Below are 21,926 nucleotides of genomic sequence, written 5' to 3' on the forward strand. Positions count from 1 at the left end.
CCATACAGGATCCAGACCCCCTGTGTCTTTGCCATCTTTATGTGGCTTATTTTTTATATATGTTACTTTACTCTTTCTTTAAAGACTTTATTTATCTTTAAACATTTGTTTTTTTCCTGTGACTGTCTATACCCATTTTCTTTTCTTGCTTAAGCACCTACACACACTGTGACCTGTTTACAGGCTCTTTTGGCCTGGACCTGCTTTACTGTGTCCCTGTAGCATTATCTGACCATGTGTGCCAAACCTTAAACTTCTAAGCAGTAGCTGGACTATCCACTGTGTGGCTCTGCCCACTGCTGGCTCTGCCCCTCCTTGGGTCCGTGAAAGCGAAGCCTTAAGCAGGGCCAAGAACTGCCTTTAACTGGGAGCTGTGTTTAACCAAGATCTGCATTAATTGCCCCAGCTCTAGAAAGTTGGTGCCCCACACTGTGGCAGGCGTTTTCACTTAGCTTGCTGTCTCTACTTAGCCCGCAGCTGTTCCAGTGTTCTGCTGCACAGCAGTGCCTCGTAAAGAAGCTGTACCCTTCTTTGTTTTGTTTGTTTGTTTTTCATCTCTCTCAGGCCCTGTGTAGAAATTCAGGCCCCGCATTGGGTACCACTTATAGTTGGAATTTTCTCTGGGCTGCCAACCAGCTCCCAAATAAAGACATGGAGACTTATTACTAATTAGGAATGCTCAGCCTTAGCTTAGTTTTGTCCCACTAACTCTTTTAACTTAATTTAACCTGTTTCTATTTATTTATGTTTTGCTTCGGGGCTGTTTTACTTTTCTTTCATTCTGTATGTCCTACTTTTCTGCTTCCTCTGTCTCTCTAGCCCTTGGCATCTTCCTGTCATCTCCTTTTCTTCCTTCCTTGAGCCTAAACTCCTCCTGCTATGTACTCTTCCTGCCCAGAAAGTCCACCTATACCTCCTCCCTCACTATTGGCTGTTCAGCTTTTTATTAGACCAATCAGGTTTCCTTAGGCAGGCAAGGTAAAACAGCAACACAATTTTACATAATTAAACAAATATTCTGTAACATAAATGTAACACATCTTTACATAGTGAAGCAAATGTACCACATCTTTGCATAGTTAAATACCCCACAACAAATGAATAAATCAGAAAAAATAAATCTACCAAAATTTGCAGAAGACCAGTGTGTGTAAGCTTTGTGGAATCTCAAGTTGGACCTTAACTGTGAAGAATTTGATCAGCATGACAAGAGCATGTTCCAAGAAAGGAAATGACTAAGGTTGGGAGTGAGTATGGGAGTATGGCGTATGTTGGCTGAGCAGTGAGTAAACAGCTCCCAGCCCATGTGAGTGAATTATAACATACGAGGAAGCTAATTGAAATAGTCTTAAGCCATGGAAACCAAGCAAACAAAACGAAATAAGGAAATGTGGCTAAATATTGAAAAGCATATGTCACCAGAGATTTTTTTGTGGGGGGGGTTGTTTTTCAAGACAGGGTTTCTCTGTGTAGCTTTGCGCCTTTCCTGGATCTCACTCTGTAGACCAGGCTGGCCTTGAACTCACAAAGATCCACCCGCCTCTGCCTCCCAAGTGCTGGGATTAAAGACATGTGCCACCATGCCCAGCTATCACCAGAGATCTTAAATGGGACAGGCAACAATACATAGGTGAAAGGAAGTAGGAAGAGTCCAGGGTGAGGGCAGCCAACTAGGTATGTACAGGACAAGAATCTGTGCATGGACAGGAAGGAAGGGTGTAAAAATGAAAAGAAAGTATATAAGAGAGTTCAATGGGAAAAAAAATCTTCTATCCCATTCAACATAATGTTTATTGAATCTGTTGTTATTAAGGGCAGTGTTTTAATTAGCTTTTGCTGCTTTTACCAAAATACCCAATATAGATGCTTTGAAAGAGGAAGGGCTTCTTTTATACTTGGTGCCAGAGCAGTCAGTCTATCACTGCAAGGAGAGCATGGAAAACTGGAATTCCCAACATGTTGGATAGGGAGTAGACACAGATGAAAACTGAGGGTCTGTATTACCTCCTGAATATGCTCTCAATGACCATTTTCCTCCAGGTAGTCCCCACTTCCCAGCATTTCCACAACCTCCAGAAATAGCACCACCAACAAGAACCAGGTAATCCCAACTTGAGCCTGTGGGGAACATTTGTGGTCAAAGTATACCAGGCAGCATACTAAGCCTTGTAATGGCACAAGTCCAGTGCTGTAATACACACATCAAACCTTTTCTACAATGCATGTAGGGTTCAGATAGGGAGATGTGTCTTTAGAGAATGATGACCTTGATATGGGGAAGAAAGAGTCAAAGATAACAGAATGACTATAGCATGAATCTTAAAAGTTCTTATTAATAAAAACAAACCCAGAGGCAGGTATTGGGGTAAATGCTAGAAGATCAGAGAAGCAGAACAAGACACAGCCACCTCACCTTGCCAATTCTTCAGCTGATTTTGTTTCCTCAGACTGGATGCCTCTCAGCTGAACTGTGCTGCTCAAAAGCCTAAAACCTTAATCCCAGGCTAGTTCCTGATTTTCATGCCTTATATACCTTTCTGCTTATTGCCATCACTTCTTGGGATTAAAGGCTCACTTCTTGGGATTAAAGGCATGAGTGACCGTGCCTGGCTGTTTCCAGTGTGGCTGTAAACTCACAGAGATCCAAATGGATCTCTGCTCCCAAGTGATAGGATTAAAGGCGTGTGTGCCACCATTTTCTGGCCTCTATATCTAGTGGCTCTTCTGTTATCTGATACCAGATAAGTTTATTAGGGTGCACAGTATTTTGGGGAACACAATATCACCACAGATGCAAGCAAGTGACAGTGTCACTGAAGACAAGAACCTTCAAAAGATATGTTGAAAGTATCATTGGTTGAAGAGAATCACTCAACAAAGCATTATGCAGTAAATAGGTGAAATAATTGACATTCAACAGATAATAGCAGGCCAAGCATTGCTAAAGCACTGTGGATAAGGAGGGCAGAGAAAGCATGTATCAAGACCTCTTATCAGATAACTTGATTCTTCTGAACCAAAAGAATGAAATGCACTTTCCTAAAAAGTGGGCAATTGGACAAAAATGAATGAATATTCAATTCACAGGCTTAATGTGGATCTCAAACAATCAGGAATAAACTTCAAGGATTTCACTCACCATAGTAAAGTAGTTTCTAAGTGTCTTCTTGTCTACACTGCATAATCTGGGAAGGAGAGATGGGAAGGTCGTAGAAGTGTGTCATTGAGGTTTATGGGAAGCCATATTGTTATGTCAGAAAGCCAGATAGTTATCAGCAGCAGCCCATCTTTATATTTCTCTATTATTATAGTGGAACAGCCATTTTCCTTCTTTGAAACCAAAGCAGATGAAGCAATGTTTGCTTCCTTCATTTCAGAATCATTTCCAGTTGAATGAGGAAATTGGGACTCTATTCACCCTTAAAATTTCAAAATAATGCCCAGGACAGAATTTCACCAACCCTGGCTAGGGTTCACTGGCCCAGGATCATATGAGGAACTTAAATTTTGCCTCAAATAATTCTACATTCCTGCAACAAATTTTACCAGAGTCTTTATCCACACAATATCTAAAAAGGAACTCAGAGAAGTATCTGTTTGGTTTCCAAGAGAAAAAGTCACATCGAAGCATAAAAGCAAAGAAGGCATACCAGAAGTATTAACAGTCATGACTACAATAAAATGTTTTGATGGAGGATTTAATGATGAAGGTAATTTTTTATTCATGTTTCCACATCAGAACCACAGCACAGGCATTCCAACTTCAGTTTTGTAAAACCCACATCTAACACATCCACACATAAAAAAGAAAAATGGACCCTAAAGCAAGGTAGGATACTGGGTGATTTCTAATTTCATTCTTATCCCTTTTTAATTTTCCTATACTGTATAGAATCATAAACCTTTTTCCCAGTTCAGTGACAGAACTCAGAGCCTGATACATGCTAGGCAAGTACTCTCCCACAGAGCTACATTTCTAGCCTCCAAAATGATTATAGTTTTAAAATAAATTTAACCCAGAAAAAACTGGATTTTATTCTCAAACTAAATAATCACTTGGATGAGCCATGCATTTTCTCACATATTTTAGAATTGAGAGTTGAATTTTCTCCTACTCAGTGCAAAGGTTGTTGGAATGATCAGGGCTGAAAGTCTGAAATGGAAAATCTTCCAGACGTTAAAAATGTGTGTGTGTGTGTGTGTGTGTGTGTGTGTGTGTGTGTGTGTGTTTATGGATTTGCATATGTAGGTATGTGTGAATGAATGAATCAGACACACATACAAGCATGTCTGATCTATCCTGTTCTAGAAAGGCCGAAGCATAGACAAGGAAAAAGAAAAGATGCCTTGGGTCCTCAGAGTGAATCACAATTCCTCTGCTGTCTACAGAATGAATCTTACCCCATCCTGGGCTCAGCATGGCTGTTCTAGAAACCCTGCTCTGCAGCACTACCCCACCCATCCACAATTGGCACAGGGGCAATGGCTGATCTGCCATATGATGCAGATGCACTGTATGGATGATTTAAGCATCTCAGCCCAGGGAGATGAGATGTTCTAAAAGGCAGGTATTTACAGGAGGATAGACTTCATGAAGGGCTATATACATAGCAGAGGTTTCTAAAAGAGCCTTGGAGTTGCATTTATGGGAGAAGACCTGTGACTGGGAAGACTGTCCAAATGGGTATGTTCCAAGATCCAAGGGCTATCCAGGGAATGTCCCTCCTAGTAATCTTGCAGTCCCATTGTGTCTTGCTGCTTATTAAAGGTAAAATACAGTACAAGCCCTAGAAATCAATGTCTTAGGTGAAGGAATATGTTACTAAAAAGATTTGAGGGGAGGATGGAAAAGGGGTAAATGATATAATTATATTACAATCTCAAAAAATAGTGTAAAAAAGGAAATCATAACATTTTCAGGATAAAGGTGGAAATCACTACACTAAGCAAAGTAAGCCAGATTCAGAAAGACAAATACCATACATTTTCTGTCCTCTGAAGATTTTAGGTTTCCATTTATGTATATGTATATATTAACATGTGAGGAGAGGTATAGGTCATGACACTATAAGGGGACTTAAGAGGGCAAACAGAAATGTTAATGCAGCAGAGGTAATAAATAAAATACATGTGGCATGAAAGCAGAAGGGGCCACAATGGGAGGGAGGGAACATGGGAGGGAGGAAATGAGGGAGGGAATGAGAGAGGAAAAGGAAGGGAGGGAAGGAAGAGACCAGCAGAAAGGGCAAGGTGTGCCAGAGAGGAATCTAGGAAGGGATTGATAAGAAAGCAATGGTGTATGGAAATTCTACAGTGAACCCAAATACTTTGTATGCTAATTTTTAAAACTAATTTTTGAAATGTATTACAAAAGTAAAATCTTTAAGAAGAAAACTGTTGTGAATAAAATGTGCCCAAAGCTAAGGCATAAGTAAATAATGGAGAAGAATACTAATCCCAGAGCAAATAGCTGATGCATTGATCCCAGCCAGCTAAGATGTCTTTGTTCTCAATTGCATATTGGAAAATGGCTTGTCATATGATGATGACCTGCACTTTAACAGTTATCCAGCTTTTTTCACTGCCATTCTGAGTAATGACAATAATTCAGTCTGTTTTCACCTTGCTCCCTAGTGCATTAGTTCCCCACATCCTCACAACTTCCTTTTATGCCCAGTTTTTTTAGTTTATTTCCCTGGTGTACCTATTTCTCCTATGTTATACGGTTTATAACTTGTTAGACATAGCAGGGTTGGTATTAGTTATTTACTTAGTTTCAGTTTAATTAAATTTAAATCTATCACATCCATTCTCCTCTACTATCTAATAACTGAGAATCCTCTGGCCATTCATTGTTTCTAAAGCAACCTTCATATTATGAGACAGTTCCAGAGCCAGAAGTGGGCAGCAAAGATGAAGCAGCACAAAGCAGCCTCAGGAATCAGAAAAATTTTATTGTGTTATTCTCAGAATTTTTGCCAAAATATTATAATTTTACTCTCAGTTATTGTGGTGGACCAGCCCCAAGTTTTATGACCCAGGGTAAACTTGAGTAGAGAAAAGTGAGAAATATTAGACAGAAAGAGATACCTAGACAATGAGACAAAAGACAGAAACACAGGATAGCCTTGGGAGGGCCTGGGTCAAAACCTACCAGCCCGGAACTTTATTCCAAAGGGTTTTTTTTTATGACAATGCCAATGGGAGAGGCAAAGAACTCCCCCTTGCTACATACAGCCAAGTGTAAACCCTTCCAAGAAGCTGGTACTCAAGCCCAAGGTCCAATCATCCTCTTATTCAGTCCTGCTGGGTAAAGACACTAGAAAACCTAGTTGGACTCCAACAGGTTCCTCTTCTTAATATTTTTTTTTAAAAAAACTCCCCATTAAGAGCTCACAGCTATCTCCATAGTTGTCAAACCTCCCAGTGAAAGAGTAGAGGATGATAAATATTGAATGTCATTTTTGGAATTGGTCTAAGATGACTACAGCAGGCTTAGCTGCATCAAGCTCTTTCTAAATCAAAAAAAGAAAAAAGAAAGAAACTCTTGGTGCAACAAATCAATAAACTCCTGATGCAATTGCATCAAACATAAAGACTCCCTTAGCTTCATCATTAATATTAAGAAGTTAACATAATTCTAACATACATATTGTTATACATTACAATTATCTCAATTTACATTCAAAAGCAATACTCTCAATATAACCACTGACACTTTTAAAACTTTAGCTTGCTAACGAAACATAGGATAAACTTCTGATGTAGCCACATCAAACTTAAATACTTCCTTAACTGCACCACACCATGGTGTATCAATATCAGTAAGTTAACACAATAACTCAAATATTACTATACACAACTATAATTCCTACAAACCTACATTCAAAAGCAATACTCTCAATATACCCATTAACACTTTTAAAACTTTAGCAAAACATTCAAAAGCAATTTCTTAATAGAACTCTTCACACTTGAAAAAAACTTCAGCTTCCTAACAAAACATAATATTAATCCACTCAGGTAACAAGAAAATATTTTTTAAATTAAATAGACTGAGGAATATTAACTCTCCCTTTTCTTTATAGTTTTTTTAAACTCTCGAGTCTAGTTAGAAAAACAAACAAAAAGCCATGATGCATCAATATCAACATGTTAACATAATAACTCTAACATAAATATTACTATACACAATTATAATTCCTACAAACCTACATTCAAAAGCAATGTTTTCAATATAACCATTAACACTAAATTTTAGCAAAAATCCAAAAGCAATTTCTTAATAGAAGTTCATAAGACATAACATTAATCCACTCAAATAACAAGAAAATATTTTTTAAATTAAATAGACTGAGGAATATTAACTCCCCCATTTTTTATAATTTTTTAAACTAAATCCTGAGCCTAGTTAGAAAAAAAGTTCTCCATTTAGAATAACATAATAACTAACATAAATATTATTACATAGAATTATAATTCCTACAAATCTACATTCAAAAGCAATTTCTTAATAGAACTGTACAAAGATAACATTAATCCACTCAAGTAACAAGAAAATATTTTTTAAATCAAATAGACTGAGGAATATTAACTCCCCCATTTCTTTATGATTTTTTTAAACTAAATATCAAGCCTAGTTAGAAAAAACCAAACTTCTCCACTTAAACAGTTCCATTTTTAACACAAAACCAGTTCCTAAGTCATCACCATTGGTAGAGTCTATATGCATAAATAAATTCAAAATTTTCCCACTGCAATGAAATCACTCCTGAAAAAACCATTTCTTAAATCCAAAAATTTAAATAATATATTCTGGTACCAGCCTTCAAAATATGGAGAAATCCATAACCAAAACCTTTTTGTAGTTTTATCTCAGTTTGCTTTAAGTTCAAGAAGTTAAAAAAAAAACTTTCTGGAACCAGACTTCCATTTCCAAATATGAAGAAATGTTTCTCAAAACAAAAACCTTTTTGCAGTTAACAATTTTAGTTCAAACAGGCATCTCTGCAACTTTTGTTCTCAGGGACAGAGACACTTTCAATTACAATAGCATTTTATTTCAGTCTTTCCCTCAGGGTGAAAGCTATTAGCTCCACAAGAGCTGGTTGGTGCAAAGTCCTCTCAAAAAAGACTTTCTTATAGCCAGAAAACAGAAACTGCAAAGCTTTTGCTGCTAGCTCTGTTCAGGTTTTTACAGCTTTTATAGTCCTTGTCTGTCTGTGCTTCCTGTGTCTCAGGCCATTCACAGGACCCCTGTGTCCTGAGGCTAGAGGGTTCTCATTGCCTCATGCCACACAAGCTCAAGGTTTCTCCGGCTAGTACAAGCTGAGCTGTGACTTTCCTACAGCAACCCTGGCTCCAGGGGGAAATCCAGCCACTACAAACTGTAGCTTCCTTGGGTCCCATTTACCTGCTTCACTGGTGGTCCTGTGCTCAGCAATCCAGGTCCCAGAAACCTCTGTATGCTATCCTGCTTGCAGGCTGAATGTAGCCCCAGGGCAACTCTGTGGTTCCAGGCACACCCTGCTGCTAGGAGCTTGGGCTGCATCAGTCTCAGTAATTCCCACAGAGCCCTGGTCTGGCTATTCAGCCTGGAGCAAGGCTCTCACCTCCACAGCTCCCTGGGATCCAGTTCTCCAGCTGCCCTCTCTGCTCTCAGCCTCTCCTACGGTGCCTCTGCAGAGCCACCTGCTTGGCTCTCTGCCTCTCCCCTGGCATATCAGGCTCCAGCCACCATGGACTGTGGCTCTAGAAAACAGGCCTGCGCTGGCAGCTGGAGTCTGAAGTCTTTGCTGCACTCCAAGATGCTGCCTGCTGTTCACCTCTCTCATGGCATAGCATCTTCACTCTGCTCCTCACTGAGGCTTCCTTTCAGCAGAAAGCTTGCAGGCCCTCAGGTGTCTGCAGCTTGAGAAGCCATGATGCTCCATGGGTCTCAGCCACTAACACCTGGCTGCTGCCACTAGCTTGTGCTGGCTCTGGAATCCGTTGGTGGTGGTAGCTTCCAGAGCTTCTGAGGCTGCTCAGACTGCCAATCTTACAGTCTGCTATGGATGCTACTTTCTGCATCCCAGGTTGGGAAAACCTATTCTACTCCAAATTCACCTAAGCCTTCACAAAGTCTAAAGCTTATTCTACCCCTATATCTCTAACCAAACTTATGACTTACTTTACTAGAAAGAGAGAGGAACATAGACAGAGACAAGCACTTGCTGCAGTACTTGGGCATCCTTTCAGCCCCTTTCACTCCTCAAAATAGAATAGATTACCCCACCTACACAACATAATTGGACATGCCCTAACTTCCTGCAGGGTCTCTATCCCACCAATTTCCTGGTGTCCCTGTTCTGTGGCACCATCGGTGGTGAACCAGCCCCCACTTTTGCAACCCAGGGTACTCTTGAGTAGGGAGAAGTGAGAAATATTAGACAGAAAGAGATAGCTAGACAATGAGACAAAAGACAGAAACACAGGATAGCCTTGGAAGGGCCTGGGTCCAAACCCACCAGCCAAGAACTTTATTCAAAAGGGCTTTTAATGACAATGCCAAGGGAAGGAGCAAGGACCTTCCCCTTGCTAGATACAGCCAAGTGTAGACCCATGGTCCAGTCATCCTCTTATGTAGTCCTGCTGGGTAAAGCCACTAGGAAACCAAAATGGGTTCCAATAGGTTATAAATCATTTGGAAGCCAATGAAAAGTTATTTATTATTTGTTTATTGTTGTAATTTAATTCATGAGAAATTTTAAGAATTGTTTATTTTAAAGATACCTAATTCTGGGTAGTTTTGATTACACTTGCCTTTCCTCTGTATATCTTGCAATTTGACGTAAGCATCTTCCAAAGAATTTCCCCTTGCTAATTGTCATTGTCCTTCCTTAGCTGGATCAGCTTCCAATATTTGTCCTTTGCACTTAGACTATTGTGAGACCCCTCTGACAGTTCCTTTAATATGACATATTGTCAGCCTTACTTCTGGGGCATCTTGTTTTTTCAGCTGCTACAATTTTCTTCATGTAGTTTGGCAAATGTGTCCAGCTGCCTCTCTGGAGGTATGTATAGGCTGTGTTGACATTATTAGCTTGTCTGTTCTAAACACCATTCAGCCTTGAGTCAAATTGTACCTCCAGCATTATCACTTTTCATTCTTTGCTGCACTTTCCATCTTAGTGGACACTTCTCTCTCTCCCCCAGCATCCATTTTATAGACACTCTATAGGCTTATCACCGTTAAACAACAGGCAGTAAATAGCTGCATCATTCTCTGTTTGTGTGTCAGCTGAATAAGAGATGCACAGCGACCAATCACCCACTGGCAAACTTGGAGGAAAATAGCAAAGCTGACCACAGATTTGATGTCCATCCATTATTGACATAGCACTTTAGCCATGGAAGATCTAGCCATACTAACTGAACATTACAGTTGAGGAAGAACTGGTGTTATCTAACTAAATTCCAGTAACTGAAATTTGTATCTAAGTTGTGTTCAGAAGACACACCTGTAATATCTATATTTTCCTTTATGTAGTATGCCTTCAAAGTTCCAGACATAGTCCTGGCTTACTATGACTGAATACAGCTAACTATTGGTATTATGTTATCTTGGTACAAAACTTACAGGACTATGAAGAAAATTGACTTAGAAAAAAGTTAACACCATCTAATATTATATCCATCCTAGTGATACAAAACATTTCAAATATTTAGTTTTATTTTTAAAATGCAGACTATTTCTCAGGCTTCATTTGGTCTGGGTGGTTTCAAATATAAATTGATAATAAAAACTAGGCACTAGGAGATAGCTCAGATGGTCAAGTACTTTCCTTTCAAGCACTAGGACCCAAGTCCAATCTCCAGAACTTCCATTTAAAAAGAGCTCACATTGTATGTATGACTCACACTGACAGAGGGTCCCTGGAGACTGATGGCCAGCCTAGCCTAATGGGCAAGCATGGGACCCAGTGAGATTCCTGTCTCAAACACAAGGTGGACAGCTCCTGAGGAATGATCCCTGAGGTGGGCCCCTGGCCTCCATGTCCACATGTACCTGCACACATAAGAATGAACACACATGGGGAGGGAGGTATAACTAGAATGTACAAGAGCAGCCTATAATTTTCATTTCTTCATCCTTCATTCACTGTTTATTGTTTGCGCAGCTTCCAAACTCTTTCTTAGTCAGCCATTTTCTATTCAACAGGCATCTTAGACTCTGGTGTCAATGGCTTTCTAGACTAAGTCCTCCCTTGTTTATTTCCTTACATAGTCTCTCTGGCTCTAGTCAGTTCTTCCACCTTGAAATTTACATAGTATTTTTTGCTAAGATGTCCCAACAGTATTGAAGCCTGTTTCCTTTCTAAATCATTTACTCTGCTGCAGTCCAAGCAAGGATGTTTTTCCTGATTGATGGCCATTGTGCCCCTTCTTTTGGCTCAGTTGTGACATTCCCAAACCTCCTGGTGTGCCCTTCACTGAATGTGTGATTATTTTTTGTACAAGTGATTCTACTAGAAAAAAAGCAGTAATAGAAGAAATCTTAAAAGCTACTTTTTCTAAAGAGGCAATGACCCTGGTCTTCAAAAAGATAACCCTTTTTTCCAGGTTGTCATGGAGCTTGAAGTAACACCTGACCAGATCCAAAAATAGTGAACAGAAGGCAGTCTTCAGCAAACTTTTGTCCTACCACACAAAGATGTAAATTTTTATCTTTTGTTTTAAATATACATTCTGATTTGTGGTGTGTATATATTTCAGGGAACACAAAGCAGTCTTGGTAGGTAGTAAACACCATATATCAATTCTCTTTTTTAACTGACTTCTGATGTGACCTAGACTACTACCATTTGTGTCTTTTATTTCCCTGCATAATATAACATTCAAAACTTCCTTTGATATCTTTTCAGTTAAAATCAAAAATCTATTTTATTGAAGCCTTTTTCAGATCTGGTGGAGCCAGGGGAGTGCAGTTCTAAGGATCTGCCACACTGAGGCGTGTGGGGAATGGTTTTGTGACTGGCTTTCAGATTACCACTTAAGTCCTCATAAGCAATAAAAATACTCAAGAAATTAAACTCATCAAGTCCAAGTGCAAATGGATTATTGGGAGCCTTCTTCTCTGTGTATATGGTGATGTGTTTTGATTTCTAAAAAGAGTCCTACACATTCAAACAAAAGCACACACTTCCATCCTTTATGGTTATGAGTAATAATAACAGAAAGTAGACACATGGTCATGTCTCTGGAGAAACGGAAACAATCCGAATCCTTACTGCTTGAAGCAGTCAAGCTAGACAGGCTTCCATTCACCCCCCTTGGTACTCCTCAGTCATCACATGGTGATCATCCTTGCTTTGTCTGACCAGATGGAGAATAGCTGCAATTCTTAGAGAGTTATAAAAATCACAAATATAGCACATGTATTACAATGGCACCCTGATTATTGTGTAGAGGAAGAACACATGCTAGCAAGTCTTCCAGATCAAACCCATTCCAAAATAGAACACTTGGGAATAGCATCCTTGATTAATATTCAGAAATGAACATTTTTAAAATTAATGGTCTCATAATAAATAAACCCATAAAGCCAAAACACAAAAATTAGTTTCTTCATAAGTTTCAATGCGTAAGGCCACTTATAGTTGTAGAGTAAAAATATGAGATGGGTGATATAAACAATATAATAATCATAGTCTAAGACACAGAGACCCTGCTTAGAGGCTGCATATTGTTTTCAAGGACAAATTGAGCATTCACAAAGCTAACCATATTCTAGGTCACAAAGCAAAACCAAGACTACATTCTTGAACATAGTTACATAGTTCTCTACAATGCAACTGTTAGAAACTTTTTTTCTTTAAAATCTTTTTTTAAACCTCATATTTTAAAAACAAAACATTTATTACAAGTTGTGGTTTAAATAAAACAAGGAAAAATTTCTAGGACTGAGTAGGAAAGTTACTACATAAAAACATACAGAGGGAACTGGAAGGATAGTGCAGTGGTTCAGAGCACTTGCTGCTCTAGCACAGAGTGCATCCGTGTTTGGCCCCAACTCCCACATCAGGTGGCTCACAACTGCCTTTAACTGTAGTTCCAAGGGATCTGGTGCTCTCTGGTCTTCATGGCACCTGCACACCTGTGGTACATACAAACTCCTGCAGGCAGACCCACAAAAATAATAGACTTTTTTTGAAACATATAGAATACAACTATGTTAGTATGAGAGGTCGTCAAAATTTTGAGTAAATGTGTTAATAAAAAGAAACCTTGGAATTAGTGGGCTGAGCTTCAGTCCAAGAAATTGTCAAAGGAAGAGAAGAGGTAAAGAAGTAATGGAGCAAATGAGAGTATCAAAGGAAGTAAAGATGCATTTGCACTGTCAGATCTTTCTTTCCTGCTTAATTCATTTCTCCTCAAGGCCCAGATAAGTGTAAAGCTGATTACTCAAATATATTTTTAAAACACCCCCAAATCACAATAGAGTCATAAACCCTGGTACTAAAACTAAACAAGTCAAGGTTTATCTCTTATACAAGGATGGTTAAACAATTAAATCGAAGTGAAGAGCAACAGAATTATTATGTTCACACATGTATAAAAATCACCTGCTCAAAATCAACATCTGTTAATGACAATGAAAAATTATAAAACAGGGTGGGTTTTTTTTTTTTTAACAAGATTGGCCTTGTTTTCAGAATCAATGTGAAGGAAGAAGGATCCAAAAGAGTCAAGATGTGGGACTGATGAGATGGCTGGGCTGGTGAAGTGATTCTTTTTACACACTGACCTATCTCATCAGCTCAAAACTTTTTTTAATTATGTGGGGTCTGATCAACAGAACCCATTAAAAAGTAATTAAATAAGAAACATAAGAAAACAGGAAGCTGGGTGTGGTGGTCCACACTTGTGGTCTCAGTACCAGAAAGGCAGAAACAGTCAGATACCTAGAGCTTGTTGGCCAGCCAGCCTAGCTCATTTGGCAAGTTCCAGGACAGTGAGAAACCATGTCTCAAAAACCAAGTTAGACAGCACCTGAAGAGTGACAACTGAGGTGGGCCTCTGGCCTCCACATACATATGTACACATATGTGAAAGTACCAACAAGTACACACACACACACACACACACACACACACACACACACACACACACACACACACACACACACACACACACACACACACGTATTGGCAATCATTCTTCAACTGTTTGGTAGAATTCAGTTGTTAAATCATCTGATCCTGAGATTTCTTTGTTGGAAGCTTTTCAATTACCTTTGCAGTATCTTTATTTGTTGTTGATCTGTTCAAGCAGGTTAATTTCTTCATGATCCAGTCTTAGCAAGCTATGCTTTTTCCCCCCCCACCCCCCGCCACAGGGGTTCACTCATTCCCTTTAGGTTACACAGTTTTTGGAAATCATATGTGATTTGTCACTTATTATTGCTTTAATTTCTGATATTTCTACTGTAGTCGCCATTTTGACTTACTATTTGATTCATTCAAAGATTTTTCTTAGGTAGGTAAGTTAATTGGTTTTCTTTTTTCAAAAAGCCAACTTTAGTTTTATTAAGTTTTCTCTCTTACAATTTTTCTCTCCTCTATGTAGTCTGATCTCTGCTATTTCCCTCTCCTTGCTATCTTCATGGTTAGCCGAGGGTTTTTCTACTACTCAAGCATGCTTAGCATTGGTGGTGGTGGGATCTTTGTTCTTAGAGTTCTGGAGACTGAACCCTTGCACATTGCTGGGCAAGCATTGTGCTACATTGTGCTAGATGGGCAAGCATTGAGACACGCCCTCTGCTCTGCTTTCTTCTTGTGCCAGCATTTATTGCTGTAACACATACCATCAGGACTGTGTTACAAACGTGTGTGTTTACATGCACAAGCACACATGTAAAAGTGCACACATGCCATGGTCAAGTATGGAAGTCAGAAGACAACATTAGGGAGTGGGTTTTCTCCTCCCACTGTGGAATCCAGAGACCAAACTCAGATCATCAGACCCACACAACAAGCACTTATACTCACTCAGCCATCTTGTTAGCCCAAAGCTACTTAAATTCTTCAACAACAACAACAACAACAACAACAAAACAGAACCAGAGGGAATATTGTGAAACAAATTTTATGAAGCTGGTGTCACTCTGACACTTGAATCAAAGACATCATAAAAAGCTAGTATATCTCATGAACACTGAAGCAAAAATCATCCATAAAATTTGTCCAATATAACCCAACAACCCATCAAAGGTTTATATGCCATGGTAAAATGGGATTTACTCCTGGCATGCAAGGCAAGTTTTAAAAAAATACAAATCAATCAATGGAACACATCACACTCACAGAATGAAAGATAATAATGACATGATTGTCTCAATTAACAGAGAAAAAGCATTTGAGAAAGTTCAACATCCTTGATTTTAAAAATAGTTTAGATGTAGAAGGAACATTCCTCAATATAATGAAGGTCTTTTATAGAAAGTCCCCCACTAATATAACCAACAGGAAATAGCTGGAAGATTTTGCAGTAAGATCTAGCACAACATAGAATGCCCATTCTGACCACTTATATTCAACATCTTTTTGAAAGTGCTAGAAAAGGAAGCAGATATGAAAAATAAATAAGAAGCATCTAAATAAAAAAAGGACAAAGTAAAGTCACCTAACTTCTAGATGACATGATTCCACATGTGGAAAACGCACACACACACACACACACACACACACACACAAAAAAAAAAAAAAAAAAAAAAAAACTGACTAGATAAGGCAATATTGAAAGATTTGGAAGCAGCACACTTCCTTATTTAAAGTGGCATTGCAATCTGGGCATGACGGTATGTTCCTATAATCTCAACACTCAAGAGGCTAAGAAGAGAGGGTTCCATGTTTGAAGCGCTAGGGATGGATAAATTGGTGATCAATGGCACATGTTGCTCTTTCAGAGGACCCAAGTTCAGTTCCTAGCATCTACATGTAGCTAACAACTGCCTATAACTCAAGTTCTAGGGGATCTAACATCCTCCTCTGGCCTCAGCAGGCACCTGGCATGCACATGTCACACATACGCACTTGCAGACAAAACCCATATATAAAATGAAAATAGATCAATCTTTTCAGAAACCAGTTGTGAAGCCTCTTGGACTAGACAGCAAGACTGTTTCAAGTGGTCTTTCAAAACTAATCAATTAGTAATCAAGATAATGGCATACTGACACAAAAACAGAAACAAAGACCAATGAAACAGAATAAGGAGTCCAGAAATGATACAAAGATTGAACTAATTTTCAACAAGGGCATCAAGGAAACCAATAGTCTCTTCAATAACTGATACTAGAGATAGTGGATTTTTATATGCAAATGATTGAAATTGGACCATTGTATCCTGTATAAAAATCAACTTCATGGGCAAAAGACCTACATCTAAAACTAGAAACCATAAAACTCCCAGAAGAAAACATGAAGGAAAAGCTGCTTGCTATAACCTAGAGGTTACAGATATCACACTAAAAGCCCAGGTAACAAAATAACAAGTATTACATCAAAATGGAAAGTTTCTGTGTAGCAAAGGAAAGTCCACAACATGAAGCATCAAACAGTAGACATGGAAAGTACATTTATGAATGGCAAGTGGTTAACAACTAAAATACTTGTAAGGAGCTTTATGGGCTGGGGATGTATAGCTCAGTTGGTAAGGTACTTGGGTCACACACACAGGGCCTTGGTGTAATGCACAGCACCACATAGGCAAGGTGTGGTCTTGCATGACAGTAATCCTAGCATTCAGGAGGCAGAGGCAGTAGGACCAGAAGGTCAAGGTCATCCTTGGCTGTGTGGAGCTTTTAAGGGCAGTTTTGTGGAGTCATTTGAGGAGGTGTGGTGGTCCTGGAGGAACTATGTCACTGGATGAGGGATTTGATGTTTCAGAAGTCTCAAGCCCTTCCCAGAACACTCTGTCTTGTGCTTATGGTTCAAGTTATGAGCGCTCAGCTTCAGCTCCAGCAGCCATGTCTGCTGCTTGCTGTCATGCTTCCCCTGCCATGGTAGACTCTGATCTTCTGTAACCAAAAGCCAATTAAACCCTTTCTTTTACAAGTTGCCTTGATCATTGTATTTTATTACAGAAATGGAAAAGTAACCAAGCTTGTTAAAGAAAATCAAATTTCCAGTACTTGTACAGTAAAGACCTTAGTTAATAGAAATTTTGCTTATGTGTAGAAGTTCTGTTGATGCCAGATGGCCAACAAATTACTGTGAAGCCTTTTAAAAAGAGAACAATATGGCTTAAGTTTTATTTTGTTTGTTTTTGAAAGAGTCTGTAGCCCTAGCTAGCCTTATTACATAGATAAGACATTCTGGCCTGATTTATTCACCTATTCCCACCTTCTGAATGCTAGGATTAAAGATATGTGTCTGAATGCCAATCTGTGGGGCATTTTCTTGATTAATGATTGATGCATATAGGCCCAGCCCACTGTGGGTAGTGCCAAAGGAGAGCTGATAATATTGGGTTATATACAGGCCATGAAGAGCAAGCCCATAAGCTATGTTCCATACCTCTACTTCAGTTCCTGCCTCCAGGTTTATGCTTGAGTTCCTATCCTGAGTAACCTTCAGTGATGGGCTGTGTCATGGAAGTGAACAAACCTGTAGTGGGTAGCCATTCCAGCCTTGGCCTGGAAGTTCCGACCCCCATTGAGGCTTCAGTAATGGTCACGCCTACAAGGCGGGTCTGAGAGAGAACACTGAAGACCCAGGATCAAAAGGAGAGGCCGCTCTTGGTTCCAGGACCCTGGATGCTGGAGACAGACTGAGCAGACTTCTCCAGAGAACACCACCGGAATGCGCCATACCTTTCCCAGACCCTGCAACCTATCCCTTCATTTGTAAGCTACCCCACAAAATAAACCTCCCTTTTAACTACATGGAGTGGCCTTAATAATTTCACCAGTATCTCTGGTTTCTCGGGTAATATTATATATATCCTTCTGAGGTCTTTGATGTGGTTGAAGACTAGATAGTTATAATTTTCTCAGTTATGATAAAAGATAAGTTAGATATAAAACCTTAGACTCACAAATATAAGATAGATAGGATATCTTCTTTAATATCGTAACTGTAATTCTTGCTTGATAATTGTTTTGTTATATATAATTTTACTATGTAAAAGTTAAAACCTTCCTTTAAAAAAAAGGGGGTGGGGGGAAGTGCTGTAGATACTGCTCTGTGTAAATAAAATGCTGATTGGCCAGTAGCCATGCAGGAAGTATAGGCGGGACAAGCAGAGAAGAGAATTCTGGGAACAGAAAGGCTGAGGGGAGACACTGCCAGCCACTGCCATGACAAGAAAGATGTAAGGAACTGGTAAGCCACGAGCCACGTGGAAAAGTATAGATTAATAGAAATGGGCTAAATATAAGAGTAAGAGCTAGACAATGGGAGGCCTGAGCTAATGGCCAAGCAGTTTAAATAATATAAGTGTCTGTGTTTTTATTTTATAAGTGGGTTGTTGGACTAACAGTGCTTGGCGGGGGCTGGAGAGAAGGTCTCCAGCTACACAAACCCTTTTCTCCACAAGTTGCTTTAGGTCAAGGTCTTTGTCACCTCAACAGACAGCAAACTAGAGGCAGGAGAATGGTCATTAATGTAACAGTGTGCAAATCTCATCTCGAATAAGTCCTAGAGACCAGGTGTGGCAAATAGTGCCTGCCATTAACAATGCCGCATCATATCCTTTAACTTTTACTAAAAGGCCATATCTTAAGTGTTCCTACTATACAAGGCATAATAAAGAGAGCAAAAGCAAGCTTTTTGAGGCCCTGGATATGTTTACAACATGGATTGTTAATGGTTTCACAAGGGTAAACTTATTTCTAAATTAAGCAAATTGTATACATTAAATATGAACAACTTTTGTATGTCAATCATACTTTAATAATGTGGAACTATTTTTAAGACATACTTTGAATTATACTTTTAGTATGGTTAAAAAAATCAAATAGCCTAAATGGGTATTAAATGAAAAGACTCCTTCCCACACACTGTGTCCTAGTCCATTTCCCCAGAGACAACCATTGTTAGAAATCTCCTGTTTCTCCCAAATATTCCACACAGGGACAAACAATTCTATTCCATATAAATGGATTTTTAAATATCTGTTTTCTAGACCTGACTTAGTGTACACTATGGTGTTCTATTTGAATCCAAAATTATCATGTAAAGTCCTCAAATGTGGCATCAAATTTAAGTAAAACCTAATCATAAGAACAGCTCAGTCAGATCACATGCCCTGAAAACACAAGGACCTACTACATTCAGTCCTCAGAACCTAAATTTTAAAAATACTGCATTTATACATGGTACAAGTTGTAATCCCAGTCCTCAGAAAGTGGAGGCAGGTGGATACCTGTAGCTTACTAGCCAGCCAACCTAGCCTACTTGACAAGTTCCAGGTCAGTGAGACCATGTCTTTGAAAAAAAAATGAGGTGGACAGCACCTGAGGAATGGCACCCTTCATTGTCCTCTGACTTGTACATACACATGCACTCAGGCACCTTCACAGACATGAACGTACACACATAGAGAACAAGACCCCAAAGGAGCTACAATAAGATGACAAAGATGTGTCATCCACTAAACTTTTCAAGAGAAGTCAAGAGAGAATACTCTTCATATGGTAAGTATGAAGGCTTAAAGCTGTCACCTCACAAGCATGTGACATGTAAATTATGTATGGTATAATATATCAGGGAAGGGCATTGTAGTTAATTATTTGGGCTAAAAATAATGGAATCCAAAGTTAATATTCACATATATACTTACTCATATATTTACATGTACATTTATATTAATATAAATGCATCTAGGTGCAGACCAGAGGAAAAGGAAAAGTACTTACTTAGTATGTACAAGGCCCCAGCTTTAATTTCCATCAACACACACACACACACACACACACACACACACACACACACACAATCTCTATATTTGTTACCTTTTTTCATAGCCCAAAAATTTAGCCAAAGCTGAAACACCCTAAGAAGTTGTTCACTTACTCTGTTTACCATCTCTGCTGATAAATTGATAATCAAGAGTTATCCTCCACCTGGGGCCATATTGTTATCTGAGGGCCATGCTGCCTCAGTGGCCATGCGAACCTGAGTGGCCTGTACTTCTGCCTGGGGCAATGGTCATCAAAGCCAGGGGTACTGCCAAAGGTTATATCTGTGTCCATGGCCCTATCGCAGCCAGGGTCTGTGTTGATGTCCATGGCTCCTATACCATTGAAGGCCATTTCTGAGTGGCCTGTGCTGCCACCTGGGCCCACAGTGACATTTGGGCCCAGGCTGCTACCTAGGAACATGTCTGCGTCTGTAGTCCTACCACAGCTGGGGTCTGGGTTGATATCTGTGGCCTGTGGTAACATCAAAGACCACGTGGATACCCAGGGTCTAGGCTGTAACCTGTGGCCATGTTGGTGTCTGAGGGCCATGCCACCACCAGGGCCATGCTGATGTGGGTGGCCTGTACTGCCATATGGGACCATGATGTCATCCAGGCCCCAGCTACTGCCTACGGCCCTCTGTGTCCATGGCCCAGCAGCAGCCAGGGTCTGAGTTGATGTCCATGGCTCCTGTTACCACTGAGGGCTGTGTGGATGTCAGTGGTCTGGACAGCCACCTGAAACCATGTTGTTGTCCAAGGGCCTTGTTCCTACAGGTACCATACTGATCTGAGTGGTCTGTGTTGCCACAGGAGCCATGGTAACATCCAGCCCAAGCTTCTGCTAAGAGCCATTTCTGGGCCCAGGTTCCTGCTGCAGCTGTAATCTGTGATGATGTTAATGGCCCATAATGCCACAGGTGGTTATAGGAACCAAAAATGTTGAAATCTGAGGGCCATGCTAAGCTGTACACCCCCTCACTGGCCCTGGAATAACTGGCCCTGCCCCTCACCAAACACTGCAGCAGGAGAGCTGGCCCCATCCCCTCATGGGAGAGCTGGCCCCAATGTATGAGCCTAAGAGAGCTACCTCCGTCCCTGGCTTGAGGAGGGTGGTCCTAGTTGCCCTGACTGATCGGCTCAGCTACCACCCTGGGTGGAACAACAGCAAGCTATCCCAGAGGAGTTTTGATGAGGGTCCAGTGATGATGGTGTGCCAGAGGCCTTAAACTAAACCAATGATTCATTGCTTTGAACATTTTGTGGGAGGGGCTGATTGGACAGCAGGGTATACTGTGTGATACCCTGCAGCTCCCAGTGCTAGTAGGATGAAGGAAGAGGTGTTGGAAACATGGAGGAGCAAGGTGGGGTTTTTTGTTTTGTTTTGTTTTGTTTTTAATTGCCTTTAGGGGGGGATCTTTTGGGAGGAATGCTGCAGGGGTGAGGGGAGGATCAGGAGGGACTGGCAGGTGAGTGGGATTGAAGTTCATAATGCGAAAGTCTCAAATAATCAATAAAGAATTATGTTTGTTTGTTTTTTTAAGGGCACAATTTAGGGCTGTGAAGCAAGTCTTTCCTGGCTGTTGGCCTGGAGGCCAATGTGTGATTATTTGAGATCTGGCTTAAGTTTTCTGTTGTTCATTTTGTTTTTCACTTAGCAGCTTTGTGTTAATAGAAAGTCCATTCACTGGAGGATTTGCCTGGGATTTCTATAATAGAAGGATTTGCAACAACAACAAAAAAGTTATTATTATTGGTAATAAAATACCAATATTGGTAATAAGATACCAATATTGATATTATTACCAGTAATATTGGTAATCAACAGTCTCATTCAGAGAAAAAGACAGAGCACAGTTCATTTGGCTTATTACATTTTCAGCCCAGCATGTATGGTCTTTCTCTGAACAGAAGGATTTCTCACACTTGTTTTTCCCTTAAACTTGCTTTGTTATCCACAAATAAGGAAAATGATGGAT

The 21,926-nt window shown here is 39.8% G+C and overlaps 1 protein-coding gene across 2 annotated transcripts in view; it reads left to right on the forward strand.

Annotated features, from left to right (window-relative positions):
- The window catches only part of Cpa6 (carboxypeptidase A6), a 315,538-nt gene that overhangs the window by 235,762 nt on the left and 57,850 nt on the right, over positions 1 to 21,926 (forward strand). The gene's annotated exons all lie outside the window — the stretch shown is intronic.

This window comes from Onychomys torridus, chromosome 2, assembly GCF_903995425.1.
Source record: "Onychomys torridus chromosome 2, mOncTor1.1, whole genome shotgun sequence".
NCBI classification, from domain to species: Eukaryota; Metazoa; Chordata; class Mammalia; order Rodentia; family Cricetidae; genus Onychomys; species Onychomys torridus.